Source organism: Carcharodon carcharias, chromosome 1, assembly GCF_017639515.1.
Source record: "Carcharodon carcharias isolate sCarCar2 chromosome 1, sCarCar2.pri, whole genome shotgun sequence".
Taxonomy (NCBI): Eukaryota; Metazoa; Chordata; class Chondrichthyes; order Lamniformes; family Lamnidae; genus Carcharodon; species Carcharodon carcharias.
This window is the reverse complement of record NC_054467.1, coordinates 24,443,885-24,465,569: the sequence shown is the minus strand read 5'-3', so window position 1 is coordinate 24,465,569 and position 21,685 is coordinate 24,443,885. Positions and strand designations below refer to the sequence as shown.

The 21,685-nt window shown below is 44.5% G+C and overlaps 1 pseudogene; it reads left to right on the top strand.

The window, feature by feature from the left end:
- The window catches only part of LOC121269838, a 121,611-nt pseudogene that overhangs the window by 18,852 nt on the left and 81,074 nt on the right, over positions 1-21,685 (top strand).

The following is a 21,685-nucleotide window of genomic DNA, read 5'->3' as shown; positions in this document are numbered from 1 at the left end:
GACAATATAATTTGCATCATCTTCCTGAAACCATGATGCCCTTTCAATGTCTGCCTGTTTGGCAGGACATCATCTCCTTCACATTGCTTACCATTGCCTAGTGCCTTGCCTCTCCACAGTCACTGACACATTTGAGGCAGTGACCATACTCAGTCTGCTCCCACACAGGCAGCTGACTGAGGGTTCAAGGGTATAAGTGACATCTGACAAGGTGGCAATAGCTTCATAATCAACCCACATCAGTAACTGTGCCATACATTTATTGGAACTAAACTATCAATTCTTAAAATGTGCTCAGTCTAAACACCTGTGAGCCCCTAATGCATCCAGGTCCCTTATAACCTCCCCTGTGAGTGCTTCTTCAAAGCGCAACCCCTGCAATTGCAGCTGACATGGAGGTAGGCTATTGATTGGAATATCCCTGGGCCTGAGATGATGCTAGCAGCCATTATCTGGTTGCCGGGAGCCTGGAGGGCCCCTGCATGATGAGGGGACTCCCATTCAGATGCAGGACCCTCCTCTGTCACCATGGCTACTGGAAGCACTGGGGTTACTGGAAGATGGGCTGAGGAGCAGCTGTCCACACTCAAAGTGACCTGAGAGGAGACCCCAGGTGTGGCAGGCAGCCGATCCTCCTCCCTTGCAAGGCTCACTTGTACCTCCCTGCTGAGCTGAGAAGTGCAGAGATCTGTTGGAGACTCCAGGAGCCCCTCCCCCTATCTCCTTGCCTCTCTCCTGTAGCATGGAGCTTATGGCCAAGGTAATGGTATGCAGGTTAGCATGCAGCTCCAGCATCCGCTGAGTGGCCGGCAGAATCTGGCTCTCCATGAGGGTCACCAACCTCTCAATGGAGAAAGCCACACCTACAACATGGGCTGGATAGGCTTCTCCAACAACCGTGCATGGCTGTACACAGCTTCTGGCAGCTCTGCCAGATGTACCCCCACCTCTCGCTGCAACTCCAGGAAACATGGGGGACACCAGAAGCCCGTCATCAGCCTTGGGAGCTCAGCGTGGGCTGGGCCTCCAACAGCTCTCTGGGTGACAGTGGCCTCAGCTGTAACAGCCTTCAGCAGCTACTTGGGCATGCCTGTGCTGTGCTCACCAACTTGTGACCCTGAGCCTTGTCCCGAGCGCATATCCACCAATGCAGGAGTATCTGTACTGGTGGAGAGTATGATGGAATGGTGTGACACTGCACCCTCTTTGTCCTCTTCCTCAGAGGCAGGCTCCAAGTCTCGGTGACTGTCCATCCTCTAGAGTGCCAAGGCCTGGATGAGAAAACACAAACAGTTTGGGCTTTGGGCTTCATATCCATGCCTCTTGTGAATCTCCATTTCTCTAGTGGTGGGCACGTGAGTTCAATGCCTCCTAACTCCCTTGGGCTGCAACTCCAATTTCACCATCAGCGATTGCCCAGCCACCCTGGGCTCCAACCAGTTTGAGGGCTTCCTCCTCTACAGGCGTCAGCCTCCGAACGGTGGGCACTATACCACCAGCCATGGCCGTTGCTCCTGAAAGCAGAAAGAGGAGCTCTGGGCATCTCCACACCAAGATCAGAACAGATATGCAGCTGACATCCCTCTGGTCGACGATGGGGGGTCCTGAATGCCTCCTCTATGTGTCTACGCTCAAGGAAGATTAGGGAAGCTGGGAGCGGGGGTGGGGGTGCTGGTGAGTGCGGGTAAGCAAAGATAGATGGTTGGCTGTCATCCAGATGCAGCCATGTATCATCAGGCTGGAGCTCTTCCTTTGCCGGTGTGCAGTTGCTCACTCCTTCCCCACATAGTAATCCATCCCATGTTGTCAGGCCGCAACAAGGAGAGCAGTAAGTAGGGCTCTCTCTGGCAGGGTGGAGGAGGTCATTGAGCTGTTTGCAACACTATGCCCAGGATCAGAGGTGATAAAATGTCTGCTGACCTCCGCTGCTATCTCAGTCCAAGCTCCCTTGGTCAGGCAGGAGGGTGTCCTCTTGCTCTCCCTTGGGGAAGACTAGCCCCCCATCTTTCTCATGCAGCCTGGAGGAAAACCTGCAGGGAGACATCGCTGAACTGTGGGGACACCAGAGTCTTCCCTCCAGCATGTGTCCTGGACTCTCCCTACTGCCTCCTTGACCGACTTGCCTGAGCTGCAAGCCTTGCTTTCAAACCAGCGATGGTCAACCTTCTGGCTTCCGCACTCAACAGTGGTCAGACCTCAGGTTGCGGGGGCCCAACATGGAGCACATTCCCTCTCAGGATTGCTGCTATGGTGTTTGTCCTGTTCTCAGTGGGCCTGAATGCAGGTCTGGCAGGACTTTAAATATGGTACCAGCACCTGCATCTACATCAGGTGATGCCAAGTTTGGCACCTCATGGCCCACGTATGTGCCAGCACTGGACGAGTGCTGAGCCCTCAGGCTGTCCATTGGCCAGCCGCGGCCTGGCTGCGGTCAGCGGCTTCATTGCTTCCGTGCAGCAACGGCATACTTCCAGCTCCACTGCTCGTCTTAAGTTTAGCTCTAGGCGTGGCATTCTCATAGTGCTTCGGGATTGCAAGAACAAACCCTTGCTCTGTACACCGGGTACTGGAATTTATCATATACTTTCAGGCTTCCCTTTCTTCAAAAAAATGTGTCGGACAAACTCGATCAGACTAAGAATCAACCAGCAGATGATTTATTTAATTCAATGAAGTCAATGAGCTGTAAACGCATAAAATGGTGAAGCTTACACAACTATTCTTTATATATAAAAATCACTTGTTCTCTCTCTATCCGTTGGTATTGAATTTCTGTGAGGGTTTTCCTCATTGAGACAGCCGCGAGAGCTCCTAGACACAATAGGACACAGATTCCTGTAGGCTGAAAGTCTCCAAATGAATGTCCCTTTAAATAATAATGCTTCCGGGGTGCCAATTGAGACCAAACTAACTACTCTTGACTTCTTCAATTTTGTGTTCAAATAGTACTGGAATCCTCATGACATCATAGAACCCCAATTCATGAGTCCCCCGTCTGCTTCTGACAGACGCCGTATGCGGTTAAAATGTCAGCCAATGAAAAGGCAGTAATTGCTACCAAGCAATTTAAATAGCATGCAAGTCCCACTCAGTAGGTGGTTAAAATCAGCCCTTATATTTTAACCCGTGATACATTGGCTTTGATTTTCAAGGGCGTATGGGTGGAGGTTGCAGGGGAGTCCAGCCAGCAGTGGCTAGGCATCGCTGGGGACACAGAGGCCCTGCTGACCTTAATGTCAAGGTCTCATTTAAATAAAACTCTGCGGAGCTCTGCCTGACAACCAAATAGATTGACTACAAAACAAAAACAGAATTACCTGGAAAAACTCAGCAGGTCTGGCAGCATCGGCGGAGAAGAAAAGAGTTGACGTTTCGAGTCCTCATGACCCTGGACTGCCTGGCTGGTGGTAGGAGCAGGAATTTGGTCAGGAGGCCTCAGCTGGGGACCTGTGGGAACGGTTCCCAGCAGTTTGTGAGGTGAGTGGGGAAGGCTCTGGATACGATAGGGAGAGGGAAACCTCTGACCGCAATCAGGAGTGGGGGAGGTGTGAAAATCTCCAGCAAAAATTGGAAAGGGGAAGCTAGCTCAAGGAAGGCTCAAAGACACTTAAAATTAAGACAGTTCTTTCCAGCAATAAAGAATCCAAATAAAAAAACTTGATACAGATACGAATTGTATTTTTGTCACAAGGAAATGGATAAATATTGGTTGGTTAAGAACTGTTCTATGCTATTGTTGTCAATCAGTATCAAACATTTTGTAGTAATCAGAGATGTAATATATCTTTAAGACAAGTAGTGTAATGTATGGTCACATGATCTTAATGTCCAATAGCAGAGCAGCACAGGATATCTCTATGTGGGAGAGTTTTGAGTTAGTGACAGATGAGTGAAGACAGAGTTTTATGTTGTGAGCACACAAGTATAGTTTGTAAATAAACAGCATGTGTTTATTCCAACAATGACCTCCTGATGTTCTCTGTCTCTGTACTGACTCAGTCACCCCGAAGAAAGTATGCAACCCGGATCCTTTAGCCCCAACAGACCAAGGGCACTGGGATCCAACAAACTGGTGACAAGAGTAAAAGCACGAAAAATCGCAGAAAAAACGAGGTAAAAAGGAAGAAAAACGAAGGAAATCAGAAGAACTGAAATCAGGCCATACCTCACACAGTAGATTTAAGTGAAAGAAAATTTCCTTCTGTGCGTCGAAGTCATTCCCTGAGAGATGCCACAATTTGGAAGAGTTAAGCCACTTGATCCAACCTTGGACGACTGGTCTCACCATGTTGGACGCCTTACATTCTTCTTCCAGGCGAACGACATTGCGGGGGAGAAGAGGCACGCGATCCTTCTGTCCACGTGTGGGAGTAAGACATAGGGATTAATTCGAAATCTGTTAGGGCCAGTGCCCCAGACTCCAAAAGTTTTGATGACTTAGTGAGCCTTGTAAGGGAATCATTACCAACCCAAGCCACCGGTGACCATACAATGGTTTAAGTTCAACTCCAGAATTAGAGCTGTGGGGGAGACAGTCACTTCTTATGTTGCAAGTCTGAAGCAATTAACTGAATACTGTGAGTTTGGTACTTCTATCAATGATATGCTTAAAGATCGTTTGGCGTGCGGTATAAACCAAAATGCAACTCAGGGGAGATTGTTGGCTGAAACAAATCTAGATTTTCTGAAGCCGTTGAAAATCGCTCTTGCAATGGAAGGTGCAGTGCGAGACTCAGAAGCCATTCGAGAAGCAGAAAATGGCGCCGTCCTCCATGTTGGGTGGTGAGCTTCAACCAAAAAGAGCGCGAAAGTGCAAAGCTTTGTTCCGAAGTGGGAAGCAGCCACCGTTAGCAGACAAATTAAAAAGGAAAACTTAGCAGCAAATGCATGGCATCGTAGTAACAGAGATGGAAGTAGACAGCCCTGTAATGAAACACAATTTTTAAAGATTGAGTGTTTCTTCTCCCATCGATATGGACACCTCATGAGAAATTGTAAAGTTAGAATCAGGCAGACTGTCGGACAAAGGCAAAAACCCAATGAGATAAATAGCATTGAAAAGCCTGAAGTAGTAGATGCTGATATCTACTTGCTATATAATTTAAAGGTAGGAAGATCAGAGCCTGTCTATGTAACCATGAGAGTGAATGAGAAGGCTGTCAGACTGAAGTTGGATACTGGTGCAGCTACTATGGTGATTGGAGAGCATACTTTTAAATACCTGAATCATGGAGAACATAAGCTGAATTTAGAAGAAACTGTTGAAAAATCAAAGACTTACATAGGAGAAGACTTACAAGTCACAGGTGTATGTAAAGTCACAGTAAACAATGAAGGTCAAGCAGTGTGATTACCCTTGATGGTAATAGCAGGTGAGGGACCTCGTCTCCTTGGACGAATCTGGCTGAAAGAAATGACATTGGAATAGAATGGAATGAAATCTTCCAACTTTCACAGCTACTACAAAAATATGCCTCAGTTTTCAAGGAAGAATTTGGAAAAATTGGAGGGCTACAAGCAATAATTAATGTAGATTCAGAGGCAACACCAAGATTCATGAAGGTAAGACCAGTACCTTATGCAATGTGGGATAAGATAGACACAGAACTAGACAGATTAGAAAAGCTGGAAGTGATGCAACCAGTACAATTTTCAGAATGGGCATCTCCAATTGTACTTGTTGTCAAACCTGACTGAAGTATTAGAATATGCAGGGACTATAAATTAACTGTCAATCAAGTTGCAAAATTGGATAGACACCCCATACCTAAAATTGAAGATTTATACACCAAACTGGCAGGTGGAAAAGCTTACACGAAGTTAGATTTGAGTCATGCCTACCAGCAATAGGAATTAGAGCAGGCATCCCAAACATTTGTCACCATAAATACACATAAGGGATTATATCAATACACCTGTTTACCATTTGGCGTATCTTCTGCTTGCGCCATATTCCAAAGAACAATGGAAAGTTTGTTACAGGGATTGCCCCCTGTGGTAATTTATTTGGATGATGTTCTCATGACTGGACTCACAGGAAAGGAACATTTGATGAACGTGGAAGAAGTTCTGAAACGTTTTTCGCAGGCTGGAGTGAGATTGAGAAAGGAAAAGTGCACATTCCAGGCAAAAGAGGTAACTAACCTAGGTCACAGGGTCAATTCACAAGGCCTACATCCAATTGAAGGAAAAGTGAAAGCAATTAAAGAAGCCCAGAACCAAGGAATACATCCAAAATGAAATCATTCTTGAGGATGATTAATTACTATGAACGCTTCTTGCCTAATTTATCAACAGAACTGGCACCATTGTATTGTTTGCTCAAGAAAAACCAGAAATGGTCAAGACAAACACCATAAGAAGAAGCTTTCACAAAAGTAAGAAAGTTGTTACAGTCACCTACACTTCTAGCACATTTTGATCCAAAGGAAGAGCTGATATTAACATGTGAAGCATCACCCTATGGAGTGGGAGCAGTGCTTTCCCATCGAATAGATGATGGATCTGAACATCCTATACGTTATGTGTTGAGAACGCTTAGTACTGCAGAGAAAAAGTACTCACGAATTGAAAAAGAAGGCCTGGCGTTCATTTTCGGTCAGCAGTTATAACACATACCTCAGTTGTATTGTTCATGTGAAAACATCTCCATAGCCATCCTTCTTCAAATGGACTTGCCAAGAAAGCAGTTCAAAAGTTCAAATATGGTATGAAGAAATAGTCTGGAGGTTCGTTAGCAACTAAATTAGCATGATTTCTATTCCACTATTGAACTACCCCTCATTCGACAACAGGTGTCACACCTGATAAGCTGCTGATGAAGCATTGTCTCCAATTGAGACTGAGGCAAATCATGCCAAACTTGAGGGGTAAGGTAGAAAGAAGGCAGGAAAATCAGAAAATGGGTCATGATTGTCACAGCCAGGTCAGAACATTTAATATAGGAGAGAAGGTATTTGTGAAGAATATTAGTGAAGGACCAGCATGGTTGTTTGGTGAAATTAGTGCTGTTATGGGACCTCTGTCCTACCACGTGAAAGTCGTAGGTCAAATAATAAGAAGACATGTGGATCACATATGAAGCGGAGACGCAAAATATCCATAAGTGATTCCACCAGTGTTCGAGACTGAATCAACATTTCCTGTTGAAATAACTAAACCAAGTGCAAGTGTATTTGAAGGGCTAACTGTGTCTGAAAGAGTCGAATTTGCAGGAACCTACTGTAGAACCTGCTGCTCAGGCAACTTCAGTAAGGGAGACTTCAAAGCAAACTTCAGAAGCTGTAGAGCTGAGATGCTCCACGAGCATAAGGAAACCTCCAGAGAAACTAACTTTGTAAATAATTAAACTGTGTAAATAACATGATATATTGAAAAATTGTAAAATGTATTTTTCAGTAATGTGGAAGGATGTAGTAATCTGAGATGTGATATACCTTTAAGAGAAGGTAATGTAAGGTCACATGATCCTAATGTTCAATAGCAGAGTAGCGCAGGATACCTCTATGTGGGAGAGTCTTGAGTTAGTTACCGATGATTGAAGATAGAGTTTTATGTTGTGAGCTCACAAGTATAGTTGCAGAGATCAGCTTGTAAATAAACAGCATGTGTTTATTCTAACAAAGACCTTCTGATATTCTCTGTCTCTGTACCGACTCGGTCACCCCGAAGAAAGCGTGCAACCCGTTTCCTTTAGCCCTAACAGACCAAGGGCACTGGATCCAACACATTTCTAGCTACCTGGGGTTAGGGCTGAGAATTTTCTCAGGCCTGCTGTCACTATAACACTATAACTTCTCCGCACTTCTGACAAAGTTATAGGGGTGGAGCATGAGAAGCTCAAAGGGGGGTAGATGGAGTTAAGCCCCAGCTCTGGCATGATCTAACTGAATGACGGGAGAGGTTGGAATTGTTTGAAAGACTACTCTTATTCCTATGGAATTCCTAGCCTCGATATACCCTGTCCCTACAATGCTCCTTGAAACCCAATGTTCCGATGAAAGATCGCTGTCCTGCAATATTAATTCTGCTTCTCTCTCTCCACAAATGCTGCCTGACCTTCTGGCATTTTCTGCTGTTTTTATTTCAGAAGTGTGCTCCTACTTGCATTGTGCACGTGTACAGTTACTGGCATCACTGGATGAGATTTAGTGGCAAACTGTGAGCAATTTCATGCTGAGGTTTCCGCCTTAGTGCTAACTACCTGTTTCAACTTGATTCACTTTGATGTGAACCAAAAATGGAATTGGGAGAGGAAGTCAGGAAAACTACAATCACCAGTGAAGTGGTAATGAGTAAATTGTAAATTTCAAGGGCTCGGGTCCTGATTGACTTCTTCCTAGGGTCTTAAAAGAAGTACCTGGTGAGATAGTTGATGCATTGGTTTTAATTTTCCAAATCTCCCTAGATTCAGGGAAGATCCCATTGGATTAGAAGATAGCAAATGTAACTCTATTATTCAAAAAGGGAGGGAGACAGAAAGCGGGAAAGCACAGGCCAGTTAGCTTAACATCTGTCTTAGGGGAAATTAGTTAATTAGTTAATAATGGTTAGAAGCCATCATTAAAGAAGTTATAGCAGAGCACGTGGATAAGCTCAAGGTCATCAGGCAGAGTCAACATGGTTTTGTGGAAGGGAAATTATGTTTAACCAACTTATTGGAGTTTTTGAGGAAGTAACATGTGCTGTGGATGAAGGGGAACCGGCAGATGTACTGTACTTAGATTTCCAGAAGGCATTTGATAAAGTACCGCATCAAAGGTTATTGCGGAAAATAAAATTTCATGATATGGGAGGTAACATATCAGCATGGATAGAAGATTGGCTGGCTATCAGGAAGCATAGAGTAGGCATAAATGGGTCTTTTTCAGGTTGGCAAGATGTAATGTGTGGTGTGCCACAGGAATCAGTGCTGCGACCTCAGCTGTTTACAATTTATATAAATGATTTGGATGAAGGGGTGGATGGGATTGTTGCCAAAGTTGCTGATGACACAAAGATAGGTAAGAAAGTAAGTTGTGAAGAGGACATAAGGAGGCTACAAAAAGACATAGATAGGATAAGTGAGTGGACAAAGATCTGGCAAATGGAATATAACATGGAAAAATGTGAAATTATCCATTTTGGCAGGAAGAATAAAAGAAAAGCATATTATCTAAATTATGAGAGATTGCTGAGCTCTGAGGTGCAGAGGGATCTGGGTGTCCTAGTAAATGAATCACAAAAGGCTAGTATGCAGGTACGGCAAGTAATTAGGGAAGTTAATAGAATGTTATCACTTATTGCGAGAGGAATTGAATACATAAGTAGGGAGGTTATGCTTCAGTTGTACAGGGCACTAGTGAGACCACATTTGGAGTACTGTGTACAGTATTGGTCACCTTATTTAAGGAAGGTTGTAAATACGTTGAAAGCAGTTCGAAGAAAGTTTATCAGACTAATACCTGGAATAGGTGAGGAAAGGTTGGACAGACAAGGATTGTATCTGCTGCAGTTTAGAAGAGTAAGATGCAACTTGATTGAAACATATAAGATCCTGAGGAATCTTGACAGGATCAATGTAGAGAGGATGTTTCCTCTTGTGGAAGAATCAAGAACTAGGAATCACTGTTTAAAAACAAGGGAGTCACCCATTTAAAACATCTGAGGCAAAATGTTTTCACTCAGAGAGTCGTGAGTCTTTGGAACTCTCTTCCTGAAAAGGCGATCAAAGCAGAGTCAAGGCAGAGGTGGATAGATTCTTGGTGAGCAAGGGAGTGATCGGGGTAGGTGGGATGCAGGTTTCCGGTTACTATCAGATCAGCCATGATCTTATTAAATGGTGGAGCAATCTCGAGGGGCTGAACGGCCTACTCCTGCTCCTCGTATGTATGTTTGTACTTATGACTCATTCCCCTCCCCTCATCCCATTCAATTTTACAGCCAGAATTGAGAGGAGAGTTTCATTCAATCAGTTGGAGCTGGATTCTAACCCATATGCCATAAGAATTTTTTGTATTAAGCCATTGTTTCACACGGTTCCCATTGGAATGGTAATTTATTTGGATAGGGTCTTGAACAGCTAAAGAAACATTGGTTAGTTCTACATCATTAAAATTATGAAGCACAGATAAGGCAGACTACGTCATTTAGCTTTAACTGTAAGTGCAAGATTACATTTCTTGCTACCAGCCAACCTTCACCCAAGCAAGGGGTGAAAGGTTCCAAAGGTTTGAAACAGTGAAATAGACTCCCAGCAACCCAGTTAATTTTATGTCAATCAACACGTTGGAAGAAGTCAATACATTTCTGATTGGGAATAAGATTAAAGGTTGTAAAGCTAAAAGGAACTAGACATGATTAATCCCTTTGTGGAATATAGGAGCATCTGAACTGTTTTCAGCATGGAACCAACATGTTATGGAAAGAGAGTTAGTGGTTAATATGCTGAAAGTTTAGGTTTACTGGAGTTTGAGGAAGAGAGGAAACTGCAAAATCCACAGCAGGGCCTGAATTTTGCGCTTGTCGGGTGCACTTGATAAGCGAGCCCGGGAGCAGCCGCGATTTCCACATCTGGCCGCGATTGGACCCCGAATGCGATTTCACACTGGCTGGCCAATTAAGGGCCAACCAGCGTGAAACATGCCCGGACATTGAGGACTCACTGGCGGCAGGGGCAGGTGCGCTGCGGGCGCCAGGTCCAATGGGGACCCGGTGGGACATTTAAAAACAGCAGAGGCAGTTCCCCGAAGGCTGCCAGGAGGTTTTGAGGAGACTCAGGAGCTGTTTTGGAAAGACTTTTGAAGTTTGCAGAAGTTATGGCCACAGAACTCGCTGGGCACACAAGATGGGAGGGCAATGCCGGTGAGCACTCTGCCCCCCCCCCCTCCAACCGGGTTCTCAAGAGAATGCCTGTGCACTCTAGTGGAGGTTGGGAGCGCGAGGCAGGACATTCTGATGCCATTGGGTGGCAAGATGAGGCCACCACAGCAGACAAAGGGGGCCTGGTTAGAGGTGGCACCCCGTAGTGCGTCACTCCTGGATCCAGTGCTACACATGGTTTAATGATCTGCCCTTGGCAAGGTCAAGTACCAAGTTGGCATAGTAGTATGTGGAGATGTTGTGAAGGGTGGCCATCCTTCCTGATGATCAGGGATGTAAGAATCAGATCGACAAAAGGCACATATACCTTTGTAAGCCAAGAAGGGAATAGGAGGGTGGGACGGGCTCCTCAACCAGGTCCTCCCGGGTGGAGCGGGGGGGAGCAGGGGTCAAGGCTGGTGTGGTGTTGAAGGTAAAGGGACAACTAATGAATGCACTGTGTTCTGAACAGGAGAAGAGAAACTGTGCTGTGGAGGGCAAACAAATGGGTGGTGGGGTGGCCAACCTGCTCATGTTAACCAAATTTGACATGGGCGAGCTAGAGGACCAGCGAGGAGCAAGGTTCTAAGGTCACAGGGAAGCAGGGGTGTTGGAGGAAGGTAGGAGTCCAGAGGGCAGATTCGCAGATTCGAGACTGGCTGAGAGTACAACAATGTTTGGTCATCAAACCTCAAATGAGAACTTCTAACCAAGAGTTCCCAGTGATCCAGAAATCACAATGCCATCATGATGCAGTTGTCCATAGTCTCACCCAGCATGCACATTGACTATGAGATGATTGATAATACTGACATTGTGTCTTCCTCCCTCATATGAACCATCCTCCAGAGGCTGCTAGGACCCGGAGTACCCTCCCTTGACATCTGAGGAGGAGCCATAGACAGATCCACCAGCGTCACACCCGCTCTCACTACCAGGCATCAGCGCAGATAAAAGAATGTTGGAGGGCATTAGTTCATCAGCTCAGATATTGCACTGTTGGGAGGGCATGGCACACTCGCATGAGGAGCTGGTGGAGGCAGAGAGTGCCCAGGGCACCAACTATCGGAGGAATGCTGGAGACCAAGATGATACTGAGTTCGAGGCAGATGATGAGTCTCTGGAGTCCATCGGGTGGCAAATGCTGGATGCCTCCAGCTGGATGCATGGGAAGATCTGACAGAGATCCCTGAGGAGCTACATGCCATGGTCTCTGTCATGGAGCAGTCCATGTGGAGCTCGATCATTGCATTGACCCTGAGCACTGAGCGCACAGCCTCCTCCATTGAGAGAGCGGTGACTCAGGGGTTCCTGGGGTCACAGTTGGACCTGCAGGAGGTTAGGAGGTTACCGCCAGTGTGAGAGATAGATGAGGCACCTAATCCCTCTGCTAGGTTGCCATGCATCAATGGTGAAAAGGAAGGTCCAGACACACTTCATGCTGGCGGACAAGCTACCTGTTTTCTCTGTGGGCTCCTCTTATGGCACTTTGGATAAGGGCGGCAGCTCCTCCAGCCCTCTGCCAATGACCATGGCATTTGATGAGACCATGACGACTGAGGAGTGCCCAGCTAAGTCGCTGGTCGCACCCTCTCAGGCAGAACCTGTTCAGGACTCGCCTGTGCAGGCCTCATCAGTGCTTTATGATAGATGGCAGGGGCAGCAAACTTTATTACAGAGATTGTGAGGCAACATTGGGATCATGGGATCATTTCCTCAGAAATGTGACATCAGGAGGCAGTGCTCTTGCCATGAGAGCGAAGCCATGCCTTGGCAGCCTAACTTAAGGTGCGTTGAATCAAGGCCTCCCTGGAGTCCCTGCCTCCCTGAAGGTTCCTCAAGTCTGCCTCCACATCCTCACCCTGTGCCTGTCCAGACTCCTCATCAGATCCACCAGTAGAATCAACCCCTGAGGCCTGTGTAACTGCCTTGTTATCTTCATCTTTCAATGGGTCCCTCCTTGCCAGTGCCAGATCGTGCAGAGTGCAGCAGACAACGGCGAAAAGTGACACATACTCCGGGTGATATTGCAGGGCACCCCCTGATCAGTCCAGGCAGTGAAACCTCATCTTCAACAGCCCAATGGTCCTCTCAACCACCGCCCTTGTGGAGGCATGGCTCCGACTGTACAGCTCTTCTGCCCTTGGTTCCCAGAGTGGCGTCATGAGCCACCTTTTCAAGGGATATCCTTTGTCACCCAGCAGCCAGCCATCCATCTGAGATGGAACCATGAACAATCTTGGGAGTGTTGTAGGACATATGCAACATGAGAACTGCCAGGTACCTTCACAGACTTGCAGAATCTGGGTCTTGAGGTCTCATGCTATCTGCACGCTCATGGACTACAAGCCCTTTCTTTTCACAAAGCCACCTGGCTGACCTGTTGATGCCTTGATGGCCACATGTGTGCAGTCAATGGCACCCTGGATGCAGGGGAACTTGCAATTGCTGCAAAGCCTCTGACTCGCTCAGCCTGGCTGGCTTCGTTGGTGCAGAAATGAATGAATGTCATGACCCATCTGAAGAGAGCACCAGTGATAAACCTGATGCAACAGTGGACATCTGATTGGGACACTCCACACAGATCCCCCACTGATCCCTGGAAAGATCCGAATGTGAAAAATCTGAGGGCTACTGTGACCTTTCGAGCCACTGGCATTGGGTGCCCACTCACATAGTTGGAGAAGATCTCCAACCCAATCATCTGGCAAAATAATGTCACAGTGTCCCTAGAGAGATAGAGCATCCTGCAGCACCAGACCTCAGATACATTGAGGTAGCTGGACCACTGCCAGTACACTCTGCCAACAGGATAGTGGCATCTTCTGTGGTGCCTTCCGCTTTGCTCTCCCTACTGGCCCTGCAACCACTGTGCCTGCACCTCTCCTCCCACAGGTCTCTCTCTGCAATGCTGCCTGCGGACACCTGGCCTCGTCTTCCTTCTGCCCCTCACTTCCTCTTCAGAAGAGGTCCCACCAGTGGAGTATACAATCGCACTGAAGGGTGCACTCGGTGGATTTCTTCCAAGAGAATTGACAAAACAAAAGAGTCCTCAAAACCAGGCTAAAGAAGCAAATACATCAGCAGACACAACAGGAAAAGTTACGAAATCTCAGCACTAAAGCAGCAGCAAACTCCCACCTGAACACCTAGCAACTCACGCAGCCAGTGCTCCTGTCCCCTGTTATCCTGCCCTTGGATGAGAAATGAGAAAAAATAGATTGGCCACCTGCCTGTGTTGCCCATGCGCCAAATTATAAATCGCATGGGCAATGTAAAATTAGGATCAATTGGGTTGTTAATGGGCTTAATCGCCCGTTTAATTGTTGGCATGCATGCTTTCGACTCCTGTGTACAGCCGTCAACCATAATGTTGCGCACAAGCACAAAGGCGTCAGGTCGTGCACCAAATGTCTTCTCGCGTTATTTCACACAATTTTGGGCCAGGCATTCAACGTCAAATTCTGGCCCAGGTCTAGTTGTTGACAGACCAGTGTACCCTCCTATTATTTTTGTAGTGTGTAGGCTCTTTAAATATTTTTGCTCAGCCATGAATGCACATTAAATTAAAGGAGTCAACTTGTGCGTAGCCTGGACGGGAGCTGTGCCTGGCTACGCTGGTTAGAAGGAACATTGATATGGACAATAGAAGTAATGGCTTAATAGGCTGAATGGCCTTTTCTCCAACCAAGTATTTATTTAATAAGGTGTAAATCAATTTGAAAATTGTCAGCACCGACTGCAATTTATTTTGTATTATAATCCAAATACCTAAAATCAGAATATTCTGATCACCTATGCAACCAATTTGCAAATTCATTGATGTTTATCCAAATTAGCCAACTGGGTCAAATGCTATTCATACAAAACATACCTATACATTTGTCAAGCATAGTGAAATTATAAATCGCAAACATAACTTGCTAACCTGACAAACAATACCACTGATCCTTGCACTCTACAATGTGGAATGATTTTTTTTTATTCGTTCATGGGATGTGGGCTTCGCTGGCTGGGCCAGCACTTATTGCCCATCCCTCGTTGCCCTTGAGTATGCATAAGTATTATTGTGTAGAATATCTCATGCTCAGGAGCATAATCAGAGCAGTTGAGGGTAATCCATAAACAACCAAAAATGAGTCAGGAAGAAAATGCATTTGTTCCAAGATGCACAAGAGCTAGCAAACTCGCACCTAACACTGTAAAATCAAAAATGCAGAATATTTTGAAAAACATTTCAGGCTTACTAGAGGATATTGCGGCACAGATTTTTCATACTTAAATACTTACATGTTAAATAATCGGTACTTTTCCACAAGTTTTAGGTCATTTTCACAAAACTCCTGCCTTTAAATTTGTTGTCACTACACACTTTCCTCACATACCCTCACCACACCTCTCCTAGATATTGACCACTAATACAGTCGCTCCATTAGCAAACCACCCACCCCCTGCTATGTACACTACGCTATATTTCTCAGGCCCCCAACCCACCACTTCCATTGCCACTACAATTCTTCATTCATTCCCATATTTCAGCAATCATGCACCATTTAGTGAGGTGACCAAGGTGATCTGCCCTGTACTCCTCTCAGTGAGAACACTGTAGTTTCACAGGAGCGGAGAAGGAAAAATCAGTCCTCTTTCTTCTTCTGGATGACAAATATTCTCCTGAAACAAATGGCCTGGCCGCAAACTGATAAAGCCAAACAAGGTCAAATGTTCAAAGATTTCTCGAGGCTGGTGTTGCAACTTTCATATGCTTCCTGTAGAGTTGTTGTTTAACTGTTAATTATTTATTGATTTTTGTAATATCCTGCTTAACATCCACTTCCACAATGTTGTAGAATCCTATTTCACAGCTGGTAACTCTTTACAATTGTGATATTAACAATAATAACTTCTGGGAAAAAAAACAAGTATCCTTGAATGCCTTGGTACCAATTATGAGTTGTGGTATTATGCCTTGCTTGTAATGTGCTTTCTTCATTCCATTTAATGAGCAGCAGATTTTAGAGCACATCATGAACAAATGTGATTTTTCAGCCCACAGTATTTGCAAAAATTGCACCCTGTATTATAAAGCCAACATCTATAAATTGAAAGGAGTTAAAAACAGTAACACACAGTGTCAGACATTCAGATTGCTTATGTAAGTTGTTTACTAAACTATTCTGTGGTGGTTTACATTATCATTTGAAAGTTAAGCGGAAACACAAAACCAGTCAGTCAGCACTTGTGGAAGTATCAGACAAATTAACAGGCAGAATCTTATAGAGGCAGCGGGTGTCTTGGCTACTGGCTGGAGAGCCAGTGAGAAACCTGCATTGCCTCTTTCCGGGAAGGCCCATCGCATCTTGTGCCACTCAGGCACCTGACAGGCCAGTGGCAGGACTTTCCCCGGGGGCAACGTCAAGAGCTGCCAGCTGTAAGAGGCCAGCAGCTCTTCTGTACTCAGCAGTGCCACTGGGGAAGCAGTGGCTGTTGCTTGGTGTGGTTAATACCAGCAGTGGCCATTTAAAGGCTTCAATTGCTGGCTGGGCGGTGGTCTGCAGAAATGCAAGAAAATGAAAATGAAGTTGTTGTAGGGTGGCCGAGTTGTGCTCTTAATGGTAGAGTTGATCTGCAGGCACTTCTCGGGTGGGAACATTACGTTTATTTACAATATAGTCTGCAGCACCTACACGTGTGCTTTCAACTCCAACGCTATCTCTACACTGATTGCTGAGGTAGCCTGTGCTACTCTCGTATTGGTTACTACAGATCATGTGATCTTGCCTAATAAGTATTATCCTTAAAGGTACATTACACTAACTAAAAACCATAATTACTACAGAAGGAAAAACTTTGGATGTGGTGTGAAGATACACAGAATTACATAGAATTTATAACATAGAAGCAGGTAATTCAGTCTAACTGGTCCCTGCGGGTATCACTGTTCCACGCCAGCCTCCTCCTACCTCTTTCACCTAATGAGATCAGATTAACCTTCTTTCTCCCTCATGTACTTATCTAGTTCCCCTTAAATGCATCCAATCCCTTCAACTCAACTACTCCTATGGTAGGATGTTTCACACTCTAACCAATCTCTGGGCTAAAAAGTTTCTCCTAAATTAAAATTGAAACAGCTTTGGAAATGCAGAAACGCTTACAGTTAATGCAATCTGTCCATAAGCAGCAGTTTTCAGAGCGCTGACGAGAAGGAGAATTTAAAGTTTTTGAAGCCTGTGCTGAACTTCAGTGGAAGGAGGTGGCTGATGTTGTCACTAGCCTAGTATTCCAGAGACCCAGGGTAATGCTCTGGTGACCCAGGTTCAAATCCCACCATGGCAGATGGTGAAATCTGAATTCACTAAAAATCTGGAATTAAAAGTCTGAACCATGAAACCATTGTCGATTGTTGTAAAAACACATCTGGTTCACTAATGCCCTTTAGGGAAGGATATCTGCTGTCTCTACTTGGTCTGGCCTACATGTGACTCCAGGCCCACAGCAGTTAGGTTGACTCTTAAAAATGCCCTTGGAACAAGGGCAATTAGGAATGGGCAATAAATCCTGGCCTAGCCAGCAACACCCACATCCCATTAACGAATTTTATAAAAACAGCGTCAAGCCACTGACTGAGAGGTCAGATAGGGAATGGGAGGGGTCATATGAAGTGGTGAGCCACAAGTAGCTCAGAATTGTACCTCCAGATGTGACTAAAGGTATTCAGCAAAGCAGTTATCTAATATGATGGAAACATGAACCATTATGTTGAAGAAAAAAATGTTGCTGATTGCATTTTAAGGGAAATGTGTCATGTGATCCAGACTCAATGTCATTTTGGCTTGCAACAGAGCACACACATACAGCTCTGCTCCTGATGCCTTCAAGCTTTCTGTCCATGTATATCTGTTCACGTGTTCCTAGAATTAATAAATGAGCCCACAGCCTGTTTGTACATTCCCTTATGAGTGATTCGTGCCTTTATATCATCATAACACACATCACAACAGATTGATGGGAGTAGTAGTTATAGATTTAAGAATAATCCTGTGTTGTAAAATCACCTGATCTGTGAAAACCAATGTGTTAACAGCGCAGGGAACATTTGCAGGAGTGTCTTTCTTTAGTTATGGAGTTTGATGCACACATATAGTTGCTGCTGCTGTCTTGTAAATAAAGTTAAACGTGTCCACTAAGAAAAGTTGCCTGGAAAATCAACTCTATAACAAACTGGCGATGAGGATAAATCAGATCCGGTACTGTACCTCACCAAACAATTGTGGGTACCTAAGTTTATTATAAATCAAAGAAGATTTACTCATCTGAAATGCAACTGTTTGGCAGAATTGATCCCTTTGAGCCAACCACAGATGATTGGTCTCAATATATATAATGTCTTGCATTCTTCGTTCAAGCAAACAAAATCACAGAGGAGGAAAAGAGGAGAGCAATTCTCCTGGGTATTTGTAGGAGCAAGATCTACAGTTTAATTCAAAGCTTGATGGCCCCCAATACCCAAGATTTGAAGACTTTCAGTGAATTAGGAGACCTCATTAAGGGACATTTTCAACCCAAGCCCTCAGTCACAATGCAGAGGGTCAGGTTAAATTCATGGCATAGAGCCCCAGGGGAGACAAATGCTATCTACATGGCAAAAAGTAAAACTAACAGAATATTGTGATTTCAGTGAAACCCTGAATGACACGCTCAGAGATCGTTTGGTATGTGGCGTACAGGAAGATTGCTGGCTGAAGTGAATCTTGATTTTGAAAGCATTAGAAATAGTACTGGCGATGGAAAGCATTGCAAGTGATTCAAAAGCAATGCAAGGGGCACAAAATGGTGTTGTTCTTCTAGTCAGGCGGGAACAGTCAGTCGAAAGTGGTGCGAAAAGCCGGGACGCCGCCACAAACGGGAAACAGCCCCCGCTAACCGAAAAATGAGAGGAAACAGCTTAGCAACTAAGTAGAAAAATAACTTTCATCGACCTGAAACCAACCATCTTCTAGCGATTGGCAATTTAAAAAAGTAGAAAGTTATTTTGGTCACAGGAGTGGACGCATAATGAGACAGCACAAAGCGAGATTTAAACAGGCCTCCAAATAACAAACGACGTCCAATGAGGTTTATAGTGTAGATGAGTCAGGAACAACCAATTCTGACATCTATTCATTATTCAACATGAAAGTTGGGAATACAGAGCCAATATTTGTTACAGTTCAAATGAACGGTAAACCCTTTAAAATGGAAGTAGACACGAGTGCTTCTACCAATGTAATAGGAGCACACACTTTCAGATATTTAAATAAAGGTGATCAACAATTAAATTTGGAGCAAACATCTGCCAAGTTGAAAACATACACAGGCGAAGAAATCCAAGTAAAAGGTATCACTAGAGCAACTGTTCATTACAGACATCAATCAGCACAGCTACCAGTGTTGGTATTAGAAGGAAGAAGACCAAGCCTTCTAGGTTGAAATTGGTTGAGGGAAATTAACCTTGATTGGCCAGTGAGATTTCAAAAGGAAGCTGGAAGAGTTGCTGTCTTGAAAAAGGAACAAGGCAAGGTACTTCAGAAAGAGCCTGTAGAGTCCAAGGACCAAAATGGGATGAAAAAGGAGCGTGTAAGCATTTAGTAACCTGAAGAAATGAAGACTGTCTCAAACAATGGCAAGGAAAAACAACAGAAGAAACCCAAAGAGACTCTGCTGAATGACAGATTTCGAGGTGAAGTGACCGAACTTCGCAAAGAATAGGAAAACCTGTTGAAAGACCTTCACACACTACAAGGATCCCTCTGGTCAAAGGATGTGCCTCTGAAAAATTACGAAGAGAAACAAGAGGAATTTAACACCTCTCTGAACAAACTGAAGAACCAGATGCAGCAACGTTTAAGTTTCCAGGAGGAAGCCAACAGATACAAGGAGGCAGCAGAAGAGCTGAAGAATCAGCTAAATGAAGCTAAAGAGGTTTTAAAAGCAAAAGCCATTGAGCTTTCCATGATGTGAGCAGATAATGAAGTTATGGGTAGATCAACTACTAAACCAAGACAAGTTGAGATTGCATCTGAGAGAAGTCTGGCCAACAGTGAAGTCAAAAAGAAGGTCGAGACTAAATCCTGTAGTAGAAAGAAGAAGACATATAGAAAGAGGATGCAGAATTACTGATAAAGCACTGACTTTAAAAAAAAAGGTCATACTGTGTGGGATTCAGCATTGCTCAACATCCTGATTTTGTGAATCATTCTAGAACTCTAGATCAGAGGCAACCCATGACTGTGCCATTTGTTCACTTGCAATTACCTGAATTACTATACACGAACGCTGATCAAACACAAGTCAATCCAATGATACAAGTGTCAGTTTGCACCATTTGTTTACCCAGGAGTTCCGAACATGCCTCTATCTTTTCATCAAAGCGCGACTAAGCCTAATAATGGACATGACTAAGCCTAATACTTCCCAATTTGGAGGGGAAGGTGGAGGAAAGTCAAGGGAACCAAAAAGCGACTCATGATTTGTACAATCGTGAGTGACAATTTACTGTTGGAGAAGCAGTATATGTAAAGAATTTTGGTGGAGGGCCAAAGAGGACCTGGTAAAGTGAGTTCAGTGATCAGACCATCGTCATACCACATGGAAGTGGAGGGCCGGATCACCCCTAAGCATGCGGATCATTTAAGAAAAAGAGAGATACCCCAACAAAATGATGTCCCATCTGTAACCAGTTGTTCCTGTTGAAGTTGCTCAACCAAGGACAGACTTGCCTGATGTCTCTGTTGAAATGGAAGCACTGAACTGCAAGTGCCTAAGAGGTACCTAATTTAATGCGGTTCCAGAGAATGTGTTTCCTACAAAAGAATCAGAAGTTGTGGAGCTACAACGTTCCACATGGATCAAGAAACCGCCTGAAAGACTGAACTTGTAATTTCATAACCTGTATAAATATTGTAAAGCCATGAAATAAATAACCTTGTAAATACAAAATGTACAGAAAAGTTAAAGGGGGAAGAATGTAGTAATTATAGTTTTGGGAAATGTAGGACTGTAGCTTTAAAAATAATCCTGTGTTGTAGGATTGTGAAACCCAATGTGTTAACAGACAGGGGAGTTCTTTCTTTCATTATGGAGTTTGATGCACACGTGTGGTTGCTGCCGCTGTCTTGTAAATAAAGTTAAATGTTTCCACTAAGGAAAGTTGTCTGAAGATCAACTCTGTAACAATGTGGCTGACTAAAACTCATGCAAATACTGTTATAAAAATTCAGTACTCATAATAGCTTTCTTACCTGTGGTAATTGTTGCTTTAAGGCTAGCCTTACTGAGTTAGGGTCACATGATCAGAACAGTCAATCAACACTGAGCACTGGGAATCTCATAAGGGGGTGGAGTTTTCCTAGCCTGGGGGCATATCTTTTTCTGGGAGACTGCAGACATCTGCACCACTGAAGGGAGTGTGTTATAGCATTGCCAGAAACAGGCAGCTAATCCAACAGATCTGTAAATAAAGTTTGTTGTTCAACTAAAGGAGCTTCTTGCTATTACATCTCTACGTTACCTATCAATGAGAACAGCTTTGTTTATATTACTTTTATTGAAAGTTTACTTTCTACATTTTGGAGGTTTTCACAAACAGATGAAGACAGAGAACAGAGCTGCCTTAGGTTACACCTCGGACAAGGGGCAACATGGCCATCAACAGCGCCAATGGGCTGCTGCTAACAGAACTGGAACTGGACATCAGAAAGGGGAACAGCAATGAGGGAAGCAGCAGATGGATTCAGCTTGCAGGAGGCACTAACTGTGACACACACTGTCTTAGCAAAGGCTGAGTTGCCTTGTCCTGTTGGAACACGCC